Source organism: Nycticebus coucang, chromosome 14 (assembly GCF_027406575.1).
Source record: "Nycticebus coucang isolate mNycCou1 chromosome 14, mNycCou1.pri, whole genome shotgun sequence".
Classification (NCBI taxonomy): Eukaryota; Metazoa; Chordata; class Mammalia; order Primates; family Lorisidae; genus Nycticebus; species Nycticebus coucang.
The window spans coordinates 39976040-39989120 of record NC_069793.1 but is presented as its reverse complement, the minus strand read 5'-3'; the positions used below and the strand labels follow the sequence as shown (position 1 = coordinate 39989120).

The window sequence follows — 13081 nt, the reverse complement described above, 5'->3', positions numbered from 1 at the left end:
AAGTGTACCATAATTTATCACTGGCTATGAGCAGGATATTTTGAAAGGAATCTGGTTCTGAGTGGCAGGTCTCAAAAATGGGCTTAAAATATTCAATAAAGCATGATGTAAATAGATGTGGTGTCATCTAATCTTTGTTTTTTTTTTTTATTTCTAGGGTAAAGGCACAGTAGGTTGAGCACACTTTTTACAAACCCTGGGATTTTTGTAGGGATCAATGAATATTGGCTCTAAATTATAGTCACCAGCTGCATTAGTCCCTAGTAAGAGAACTAGCTTATCCTTTCAAGCTTTGAAGGCAGACATTGACTTTTCCTCTCTAGCTATGAAAGACCTTTACATCTTCTTCCAATGTAAGGTTATTTTATCCACATTGAGAATCTGTTTAGTGTAGCCACCTTCAGCGGTTACCTTACCTAGATCTGGATTATATGTAGCTTCTTCAGCAGCACTGCTACTTCATTCACACTTTTAAATTGTAAAGATGGATCTTTGGGAGGAGGGTGTGTGTGTCACACTTTATGGGGGCAAGACATGATTGCAAGAGGGACTTTACCTAACAATTGCAATCAGTGTAACCTGGCTTATTGTACCCTCAATGGATTCCCAAAAAAAAAAAAAAAAAAAATCTGTGTCAAGCATGAATTGAGCAAGCCTATCAGTGCTAGCATTCAATTTGCCTTCTGCAATTTTCTTACCTCCCTCAGCTTTCATAGAATTGAAGCAAGCTTGGCCCTTGCTCTTGATTACACTCTAGTTTGAGAAAATGTTGTAAATGGTTTACTCTTCTTTCCAGACTACTAAAACTGTCCAAATCTATAATAAGTCTGCTTCACTTTCTTATCATTCATGGGTTTATTAGAGTAGTACTTTAAAAGTTTAAAATTACTCTAAGAAACTTGCTTTTGCATTTGTAAGTTGGCTAAATATTTGACACAATTGATCTAGATTTAGTCTATCTCGATTTTGGATGTGCCTTCCTCACTAAGCTTAACTATCTCTAGTTTCTGATTTAGAATGACAAACATTAGATTCTTCCTTTCACTTTGATAACAATAACACCACAGATCACAATAACACCACAGATCACAATAACAGATAAAATAATAAGGAAATGTTTGAAATATTTTGATGCTTATCAAAAAGAGACACTGAGGCATAAAGTGGGTAGTTGCTGGTGGAAAATGGCACCGATAGGCTTGCTCAATTCATGGTTGATGCAGATTTTTTTTTTTTTTTTTGCAGTTTTTTGGCTGGGGCTGGTTTGAACCCGGCACCTCTGGTATATGGGGCCAGTGCCCTACTCCTCTGAGCCACAGGCACCACCCGACGCAAGATTTTAATTTGCAAAAATGCAACATTTGTGAAGTATGGTAAATCAAAGAGCAATAAATACATGAGGATGAAAATTCTCTTTGTACCAAGCTTTTTAAAGCAAGTTAATGTCATTGACCTAGAGAAGTTTATTAATCTTAATAGATAAAACTCTTGAATCATATAAGGTCACCTAGAATAAAGTCATGCCATTGATTGCTTAAAGACAGTTTTACTTTCTAAAATTCAAGCAGGTGTTATTAACAGACCATTTTGACTATTCTTGCATAATTTTGTGTCATAGTTGTTTAGTTCTGGCATTCTAAGTTCATTTCTTATAATATTTCTCTAAACAATCTTAAAATTATATAATTTATTGAATACAAATTTTCTGTGTAAAAGATTTAGATAAAATGCATATGTATTTGAATCAAATATTCTTTTAGATAAAATGCATATGTATTTGAATCAAATATTCTTTTATTTTTAAGACATACAGAGTGGGGACTATTTGTAGAGACCACATATTTGTCTGATCACTTTACATAACTTCTGACATAAAATGTGCTTTAAATTTTTCCAAGGTATACTTTAAAGGTTAGTTTCATTCTAGTTCATAAAGCTGAAATGAAAAGGCTTTTGAAAATTTTTACAAATACTTTATATATATATATTATTTATCATTGGATTTTAATTCAAAAGTCTAGATATCTTCTGTGACAAAAAATACCAAAAATAGAGCTTTATCCTTAAATAAATAAGATTTATTATTTTATGTATGTGTTGTGTATTCAATGACCTTGATTTAATTAAAAAATACATTAGCCAAACTCTGTTAGCTGACAGACATATAGTATTTATCTCTTTGTGTGCTTTTTTTTTCTCAAAATTAATTACTTAAAATCAATAATTTTTTTATGTACGCTTCTTCAAAAAAAAATTAGTGCATTTTCTTCATAAATGAAAAAAAATTACACACACAAACACTCCACAACACATGAATAGGTTATTCACGAATGAAGAGTTGAAACTGAAATTAAACCTATAAACCTATACATAACATCACCCACCTATATTAAAAAAAGTGAAAGAAATATGGACATAAATCTCAACGACTACATGTTAAAATGGCAAAATTAAAATGCCAGTGTTGAAAAACTGGACATACACACAGAGAGGAATGACTCATACCATATTAAAAATTAACTATGAATGGATAATAGACTTAAATATAAATTACCATGGACAAGGTAGTAGTTTCCCAGATATGATATATAAAGCACGAGTGGGAGGGAAATCTATTGGCCACGTGGTTGATTTTGGGGATGATTAAAGTGATTATACCAAAAATCAGTAAATTGTGCATTTCAGCAATGTTAATTTTATGGTATGTAAATTTTATCTTAATGAAGTTTTTTTTAAAAAAGTGTATGATGGGCCTGTGGCTCAAGTGGCTAGGGCACCAGCCACATACACCTGAGCTGGCGGGTTCAAATCCAGCCCAGGCCCGCCAAACAACAATGATGGCTGGAACCAAAAAATAGCCGGGCATTGTGGCGGGCCCCTGTAGTCCCAGCTACTTGGGAGACAGAGACAGGAGACTCGCTCGAGCCCAGGAGTCTGAGGTTGCTGTGAGCTATGATGCCCCGGCACACAGCTTGAGGCTCTGTCTCAAAAAAAAAAAAAAAAAAAGTGTATGATGGCCTCTTATGACTGGTAGGTAGGCTAAGATGAACTCTTCTACGAAAGTGTTTAGCACCATAAATAAATATAACATGAAGGGGGGATTTGTCAATTGTTGATAATGTATCATTTATGTTTTCTATATATGTATATAAATATATATACACACATATGTATATATATATGCACATATGTAGATATATATGTATATATAACTGATGAAATAAGTCTATTTCTAGAAATTTATTTTATACAAATATTTGTGAGGAAGCAAAATCACGTAAGTAAAATATTCCACAGCAGTCTTTGTCATAGCAAAAGAAGATATAATAATTTAAATATCCATTAGTGAAAATTGATTAAATACAATCCCCTGTGCACATTCAAAGGACATAGCAATTAAAAAAATAAGTGATTCTGGCTCAGCACCTGTAGCACAGTGGTTACAGTGCCAGCCACATGCACCAAGGGTGGTGGGTTCGAACCTGGCCCAGGCCAGCTAAACAACTGCAACCAAAAAATAGCTGGGCTTTGTTGTGGGCACCTGTCGTCCCAGCTGCTTGGGAGTCTGAAGCAAGAGAATCGCTTAATCCCAAGAGTTAGAGGTTGCTGTGAGCTGTGATGTTACCGCACTCTATTGAGGGCGACATAGTGAGACTGTGTCTCAAAAGAAGAAAAATTGTAATTCCACCGGTTCTCCCTTGGAAAATATAGGTTCTCAGTTGGAAAATATCCATGATACATTTTAAAGAAAGCAAACACGTTGAAGCCTACATATTTTTTTTTTTCAATCAAAAGATAAAGGTATAGAAGAGACACACACAAACACATATTTACCCAGAAAATCCAGGAGAATATTCATAGATTGTTAAAAGAGTTACTGTAATATAATTGGTTTTGTGAGGGAAAAAACATTTTACTTTTCATTTTGCATTTAATAAATTTATTAAAATAGTTTTGCACATATGTATATATGTAATGTTTTTCTTTAATTTAAAAAATGTAAATCTGAGACAAGAAAAGCACGTTCTTGCCTTGTTGGAAGAAAAGTCTTTTGTTTTCTCAAATTGATAATTTAGGTCTACCTGTAAGTCTTTTATTCCAATTCTGTGAGATAACAAAGGAGACCTGGAATATAGGGTGCTAATAAGTACTTTTACTTTTTGCTACAGATAATCTGAATTTATATGGGCTGTCTGCTGAAATTAATAGCTTTTCACTCTCAAAAGTGTTGAAAGCCCAACCCCTTCCAGACCCATTGAAATAGTGTATAGAGATGAGATATTTGGGAGGTAATTAGGGTTAGATGAAGTCCTGAGTGGGAGTCTCTTGTGTTGGGAATAGTACCCTTATAAGAAGAGAGATCAGAGGCCCATTGCTTTCTATCTGCCATCTGTGGACCTCAAGAATGAGGCATTAACAAACAAGGGCTCTTGTCTGGAACCAAATATGTCCACATCTTCATCTCTGGCCTCTCAGCCATCAGAACTGTGGTCAAATAACTTTTTGTGAGTTAAGCCACCCAGTCTATGATATTGCATTACGGTAGCCTGGACAGACTAATACAGAATCCTAATTGTGCCTTATCATTATCTAGAGTAATTTTTACCTTGATACCAGGCCTCAAGTCTGGAAGGCTACAAAAAGTATCTTTAAAGACAAAATTGCTCAGCCTCCAGCAATATCTTTTGTGTGATGATAGTTATGGAATGATAATTATGGATAATGGATGCAGTTATGGCAGGGTTTTAAAAGAATCATATGCCAAAATAACATAAAATTATAAAACCACTGAAACAAAACAGAACAAACTTAATTTAAATTATTACTCAGCTATTTGAAAGATGTCAGCATGGCACTTGAAGACCACCTACAGCTTTTTCTGCCCAGAAAGTCAGATATCTGATCACAGGTGGCTGCTTGAGGAAGGAATATTAAATATAGTACATCTTAGTCATAATTTGGCATAATGTCTCTGAAAGTTAACCTGGTGCATGTTAGTGTTCTGTTCCACTAATAATATAATTTAGATCCACAGGGACAAAATTATTGGATGGTAAGATTAAGAAATAATCACTTTCTCATATTTTACCATCTTTATTTTTAGTCTAACCTTTGTGTCTAACAAAGTACTATTTTTAGCTTCCACCTTGAGATTCCCATATGCCCATCTATTTATTCACAAAAATTGATTACTTAGGATAGGGAAATCATGCTTTTGGATGAGGGGATCTTTGGTAACTGTAAGAATAAGAGCAGAACAAATCATTATTCAAATGCTCCCTATGCCATGTGATCTTGGCTGTGTTGAGTGACTTCAGACAGCCAAGTGATAAGAATAATGATAACAGTCTATGCTTTCAGAGCACGAGGATAAATACAGCCCCAAATTTTATATTATCACTAAGCAGCATCACCACTTGTGGCCTAACTAGCTTATTTCTTCTAAAACAAATACCTATTACATTGTATCACCATCACCAGGGATTCTGTTTTTTTAAACCACTCATTCCTAAAAGATACAATAGACATATGGCTCAGGAAAGCAATGATATATCAAATAGATTCATGCTTATGGAATTTAGTGATGCCAAGGGGAAAAGAGTGATGACATGAAAAATTAAATATGATATACAACAAAGGAACTACAGTATTAGTTTCTGTACCGCCTGCCCTCATGTAGACTGCGTATGGGGTTTCCTAGAAGAGAAATGTTTTGAGTTGAACTTTAGTATCACGGAGAACCCAAGTGTACAGTAGAATAGAGTTGCATGAGAATCTTTTCTAGATTTCAAGCCATGAGGCTCTGTTTTCAACCAATGCTTTGGAAAGGATCAGCCCTTGAAAGCAAAGAAAAATAGCTCTAAGGATTGAAATTTGTTTTTTATATGACATTTACCAAACAGATAATCCCTTGATTAAAACAAAAGGTTTTTTTTTTTTTCATGGAAGTATGCTAGTTTGCTAGCTTAAAAATTAATGATAATCACTTTTATTCCTAAAAATAGATGGTTCCTTCTTTAGAATGACTATATCACTGTTACAGTGAAGGTCAATGGATTAATCTATCAGTGATACTTTATGAGGTAAATTTTTAGCTAAATAAATATTTACTCCAAAGGATTATGGTGTTTCTTTCTTTCCTTTTAAATAACAACAAAAAAAAAAAAATGACAGCAAGAACATCACACAAATAAACACAGACATAAAACTAGAAAAATTTGGAATGGAATTCAAGGTGAAATGAGGGCATGTAAAACACCAAGGTTTAGTACAAGCAAAGGAAAATGAATAAAAGAGGAAATCTTTACTACCTGTCTTTACATAACATTTTGGAGAAGGCAATACCTTAAATGCTATATTATATTAGTGCCTCATCATGCCAACATTGGAGAAAATGTATCCTAAAAAGTATTGGAGGAGGTCGGTCTCATTTATTTTCAGATTTTCATATATTTCATTTCAAGGTAAGTGATTATAGTAGATGGTTTGAATTTATGTATAAGAAAACTAATACATATTTTGGGAAGAACCAGAAAACACATTTGACTTATTTAAAATTTAAGTAATGCATCTATAAAGGCTATACCTTGACTTACTTTAAATACCTTAACGACATTGTGATATTTATATGGAGGAACCATTACAGATCATAAGTAGCTTACAAAAGTACCATGCCATTCCTAAAAAGTTTAATGCAACTTAGTTTTACTCTAAAATGAAATGATTATCTATGTGATAATATTTCTAAAAAAAGATGACCTAGACTTCAGACATTATCCCGAAGCTTTATGGTATTTTGCAAAAAACAATGGGAAGATTATCAACATTTGATTTGAAAATGACCGTGAACATGGGCACACAGATAATCTGCATTGCTATGAGCATGGACATAGCAATATAGACAGATCATTATAATGAACAGCAAGATCTTTGGGTAAGCATTATCAGGTATTGTTGAAATATAGCCAGGCGTCATTCACAATGGGGATACATTGTGAGAAAATGCATTGTTAAGCAATTTCTTCGTGTGCAAACATTATAGCACGTACTTAAACAAACCTAGATGGTAGCCTCCTACACAGCTAGGCTACATGCTATGTATGGTCTATTGATCCTGTGCTGCAAACCTGTACAGCATGTTTATTTCCTGAATACTGTAGTTAATCATAACACAGTGCTAAGTAACTGTGTACCTAAACATATCTAAACATAGAAAAAGGTACAGAAAAAATACAGCACAAAAGATAAAGGAATGGTATTCTTGTGTAGGATGCTTGGCATAAATGGAGCTTATAGGAATAGAAGTTGCTCTGAGGGCGGCGCCTGTGGCTCAAGGAGTAGGGCGCTGGTCCCATATGCCGGAGGTGGCGGGTTCATACCCAGCCCTGGCCAAAAACCACAAAAAAAAAAAATAAATAAATAAATAAAAAAATAAAAAAAAAATATATGCAATAATCTATTTAAAAAAAAAAAAAAAAGAAGTTGCTCTGAGTCAGTCAGTGAGTGAGTGGGGAGTGGGCCTAGGACACTACTGTACACCATATGACACTTTATAAACACTGTACACTTAGGCTACATTCAATTCGTTTTTAAAAAATTCTTTTAATAATAAATAAACCCTAGCCTCCAGTGTATTTTTTACTTTATAAATCTTAAAATTACTTTTAGCTTTTTGACACTTAGATTAAAACACAAATATTGTGTAGCTGTACAAAACTATTTTCCTTTCTGTAAGATTTTTCTATTTTTTATTTTTTGTATTTTTAAAACATTTTTTGTTAAAAATTTAGACACATACACACTAGCTTAGGCTTACAGAGGATCATTACCAAAAATTTCATTGTCTTCCATCTTTGTATCTTGTCCCACTGAAAGGTCTTCATAGGCACTAATACACATGGAACTGTCATTTGTGATTACAATGCCGTGTTCTGTAATATTTCCTAAAAGGCAGGCACCTGCCTGAGACTGTTTAGCAGTGTTTAATAAGTAGAAATAGTACCCTGTGAAATAACATTAAAAGGTATAGTGAATACATAAACCAGTAATGTAGCCTAAGTGTCTAAATCATTATCGAGTATTATATGCTGTACATAACTATATGTGGTATACTATTACACACCTGGTAGCAAAAGAGGTTTGTTAACATTAGTGTCACCAGGAAAAGGTAAGTGATACACTGACCTATGAGATTATGAAGTCTACAGCTTCAACAGGTGACTGGAATTTTTTGACTTCATTATAATCTTGTAGGACCATCATCTAAAATGGTACGTGGTGCATGGCTGTAGATAATTCTGAGTGAGACAAATTATATAACTCTAAATACCTGCAGCCCATCATAAAACTCATGTCACTCTTCATGGCACTTTTGAGCACAAAAATTGAAGAATGAGGTGAAATATAAAAATAAATTACTGCTATTTAGAATGGAGGAAATTCTTGAGGTATATTCATACTCTAGTTACCTTGTTTTGATTATTGTTGTATGCCTGTAACAAAACATGACATGTGCCCTGTAAATATATAATGATTACATACCCTAAAATACATAAACTCTAAAAAAAAAAATGACTAAGAAATGGTTAAAAACAAGAAGAAGAATAGGCCATCATGACACAGGCTGGAAAAAACACATCAGAAACTATAGGAAGGAGAAAATCTGCCCTCTTATGAAATGTCTAAATTCTAAAAGTGTATCCTGAGTGACTATTCTTAGAAATATTCCTACAATTATGTAAAATATTTAAATGTCTTGGGGTTTGAGAATAGTTATGAATCTATTTTACTTTGGTACAGAGTAACACGTCAATCTCATTAGGATGACTCAGACATGCTGGCTCTTCTCATCCTAATTTCTACAAATGACAGTGCACGAGAAATATTTTAAAATAGAACTATGTATATTTATGTATTAGAAACATAAATGTAAGGCAAAATTTAAAGAATAATTTTGAATTTTCATTTTAACTTATTAAAATTTCATTTTGATTTACTTAAACTCTCAAGTAGATAACAAATCATTTTCACACATCATTTCATATTTGCCTAACATAATTATAGAAAAGGAACTGATCTGTCAGCTAAATAGATTGTTAGAGCTACTTAAGGAAATATTAAATCTAGAGTTGAAAGAGAATTTGCATATTTTATAGATTTAATTTCTACCTAAATATAAGGCTACTGAATGTGTACCAGGTAGCAAGGTGGCCAGATCAAGGTGGCAGGGAATGTATTCCACTACTGAAAACTTTTTCTAAGTATTAGCAAATTGAATCTTTTCAATGGGCTAAGTGGGTCCCTCTTCTATATATCCTTCTTTACTGAATCTATTTCTGTCTTCTGGACAAAGTGCTTTTCTTATTTTGTTTTAGTATTTCCAATTGAAAAGGAAGATTGACCTGCCAAATATTTTAATATCTACTGCCCCCCAAAAAATGCATAGCTGTTAATAGTTTTTATCAGTATCCAATTTATTATATCTAAACTTTTGGTTAATGAAATTTGTGCATTTAAAAGTCAGAGAAATATCTCCGTTTATACACAAATATGGTGAAGAGTATAAATTTATTTGCAAGAAGACAGATTTTTTTTTAAATCACACATTTTGATACTATAAAATATAATGTGAACATAAAATCATAAAAATATGAAATTAAAAAACTACATGACAAAATGGGGTATGAATGAACAGTCTATGAAATCCTATTTGTCAATTTAAAGAATGAAGTACTAATACGTATTTTAGCATAGATGGACCCAGAAAACATTATGCTAAGTGAAAGGAGCCAATAATGTAGGAATACATATTGTATTGTTTAACCTATGAAAATGTCTGGAATAGATAAGTTCATAAAAATACAAAGTAGGGACTGTGCCTTTGGCCCCCTTTACCCCCAGTGGGTAAGGCACTGGCCCCATATACCAAGGGTGGCGAGTTCGAGCTTGGCCCCGGCCAAACTGCAACAAAAGAATAGCTGGATGTTGTGGTGGGCACCTGTAGTCCCAGCTACTTGGGAGGCTGAAGCAAGAGAATCATCTTAAGCCCAGGAGTTGGAGGTTGCTGTGAACAGCGATGCCACAGTACTCTCCAGATATAGTGAGAATCTGTCTCTAAAAAAAATAAAAAGTAAAAAAAAAAAAAAGTAAAAGCACCAAGTAGTTCACTGGTTCTCAGAGAGTGTGGTGTGCGAAGTGAAACGGGAGTGCCTGATAACACATACACTTTTAGTGGTGTTGAAAATACTCTACAATTACAATATGGTGGTCATTGTGCAATTCTGTTTATTTGCTAAAACACACGCACCTGTGGACTTTATTTTATTTTTTTATTTTATTATTATTTTTTGAGACAGAGTCTCACTATATGCCCTTGGTGGAGTGCTGTGGCATCACAGCTCAGAGCAACCTCAAACTCATGGGCTTAAGCGATTCTCTTGCCCCAGCCTCCCAAGTAGCTGGGACTACAGGCACCTGCCACAATGCCTGGCTATTATTTTTGCTGTGGTTGTCATCGTTATTAGCTGGCCCAGGCTGGGTTCGAACCCGCCAGCCTTGGTGCATGTGGCTGGTGCTCTAACCACTGTGCTACAAGTGCTAAGCCACAGCTGTGTACTTTCAATTAATGAATATCATGCTAAAAGAAAAATACTTGAATTAATTTGTGAAAAAAAAACTGAATGACAAAAACACTATGTCAAAATTTGACACAAACACGGTAGTATACAATTAGAATTCTACACCTTTAACTATTCAAACCTATAAATATATTTACAAATGAAGCATTTAACTCAATAAATTGGGTTATGAGCAATATAATTAAATTGAATGAACAAGGTTAAAAACAGATTTAAAAAGTAGGGAAGAAATAAATAAAATAGAAAACAGCAATGGAAAATATAATTATTTTTAATGTTAATTGTTAGATGATTACATAATACTAAAATTAACTCAAGAATAATTAAAAATCTTGAAAAATATATTTCTAAAAATTGAAAATATGAATAAAATATGTCACCTCCCACATGCATGTAAGCACACATACTCACACTCATACAGGCAGATGTGCACACACCCAGAACAGCTACAACACAAACGAAACTCAAGAATGAGGATTATCTGGCTTTCCACATAAATTCTATAATACTATCCAAAAGTATTTAATTTTTATATTCATGAGCCCCTTCAGAAAATAGAAAATGCACAAAAGCTAACCAGGTTACTTTATAAGGCAGGTGAAATATGGTGGACAAAACATGATGGAGAAATGTGAAGAAAGACCAGGGGAACATTCTCTTTCCAAAGGCAGCAGCAGCATCCTAAATAACATGTTAGCTAAACTTACTTAAAAATGTGGAATTAATGTATTACAATTAAGTTAATGCTTATTTGAAAATGTGAAGCTATTTCAACATGTAAGTATGAATATGTCATATTCAAAAAAATAGTTTGAAACTTATACACGTTTATAATGATAAAAATTCTTAACAAATTAAGAACACTTAGGAACACTTCCTTAACTTGATACAGCTTTGTCAAAACACTATAGGAAGCATTATATGAGCAAGTATCTAAGCCCACCATCATAACTGTTGTTTAACATAGCTAAGGAGACCATGGGAAGCTATACGTAAATAATATATAGATTTTTCAGTAGTTTAAGAGAAAAAATACATTGTAATTATCTGCAGAAGAAAAGACAATCTATCTGTAATTTCAAATCCACAAATTATAAGAACTAAAAATTCTTCTGAAAGAAGAATTTTGCAGGATAAAAGATCAGCTGGATACAAGAGATATTCTCTTTAACAGCAACCATAAAATGCAATAAAAATATATTACTCTTAAGAGAAACATTAGGAGCTGAACTGAACAATCACATAAAGAAACTGAAGAGTAACATAAAATAAACAAATCAAATAAAATAAATAGTCACATAAAAATAACATAAAATAGAAAAACCAAGAAACAAAGCCCTCTGGGTAAACATTTAAATCTCTGACAAACATCATGGGTGTTAGTAATGCTCTTAAACAACATGACAAACAGATGTGTCCTGTATACTAATGATCTATAAATTATGTAAAGTCTCATTCAATTTTTTGATTTTTAAAAATGACATTTTACTTCATAAAATTTTAACTGAATTTAAAAATAAAGCAAACTTTATTTAAATTATATATGGAGAAAAATATCTACCTGAATTAACCCTAAAATGCCACAGTAAAGAAAAGAGCTAATAACCCTTTAAAAACTGGGCAAGAGAAAAGAACAGAAATGCTTCCTGGGAGAACAGATTAATGGCCAACAAACACATGAAAAATTATTCATCATCCCTAATCATTAGAGAAATACAAATCAAAACCATTTGAGATATCACCTAACACCATTGAGAACGGCCCACATTACAAGTCCCCAAAGTAACAGATGCTGGTCTGCAATCTAGTTCAGGGTTATGAAAAGAAGTAAAGAGATTCCTCAAAGAACTAAAAGTAGACCTATCATGTGATCCTGGAATACTGTTATAATCTACCCAAAAGAAAAAGAAATTATCATAAGGACATTTGCATTTGATTGTTTATAGCAGCACAATTTACAATTGCAAAGATGCAAAAACAACCCAAGAGCCCTTCAACACATGAACAGATTGATAGACGTGGTATATGTGTACCACGGAATATTATTCAGCTAAAAAAAATGGAGATTTTGCACCTTTTGTAACAACCTGGATGGATTTAGAGAATATTCTTGTAAGAAAACCATCACAAGAATGGAAAAGTAAGCATCACGCTTACACGGTACCAATGTAAAACTAATGGTTTAACACATACATGCTCACACAAGAGAAAAACTAAAATAAATTCAAATAGGACAACAGGGTGAAGGTTTGGGTAAGTTACCACCCAATGGGTACATTGCACAAGGTTATGGTGCACAACCCGGATGAAGGACAAAACTACAACGTGGACTTTAACCTTGCAAAGGCAATTTATGTAACCTAACTGTATGTACCTTTATATTAACCTAAAACTAAAGAAAAAAGATAGCTATCCTACCAGAAAGGTTACATACCATAAACATA

General features: G+C 33.3%; 1 protein-coding gene across 1 annotated transcript in view; it reads left to right on the top strand.

Annotated features, from left to right (window-relative positions):
• LUZP2 (leucine zipper protein 2) overlaps nucleotides 1-13081 on the top strand; it is a 489127-nt gene that overhangs the window by 43081 nt on the left and 432965 nt on the right. The window lies entirely within an intron of this gene.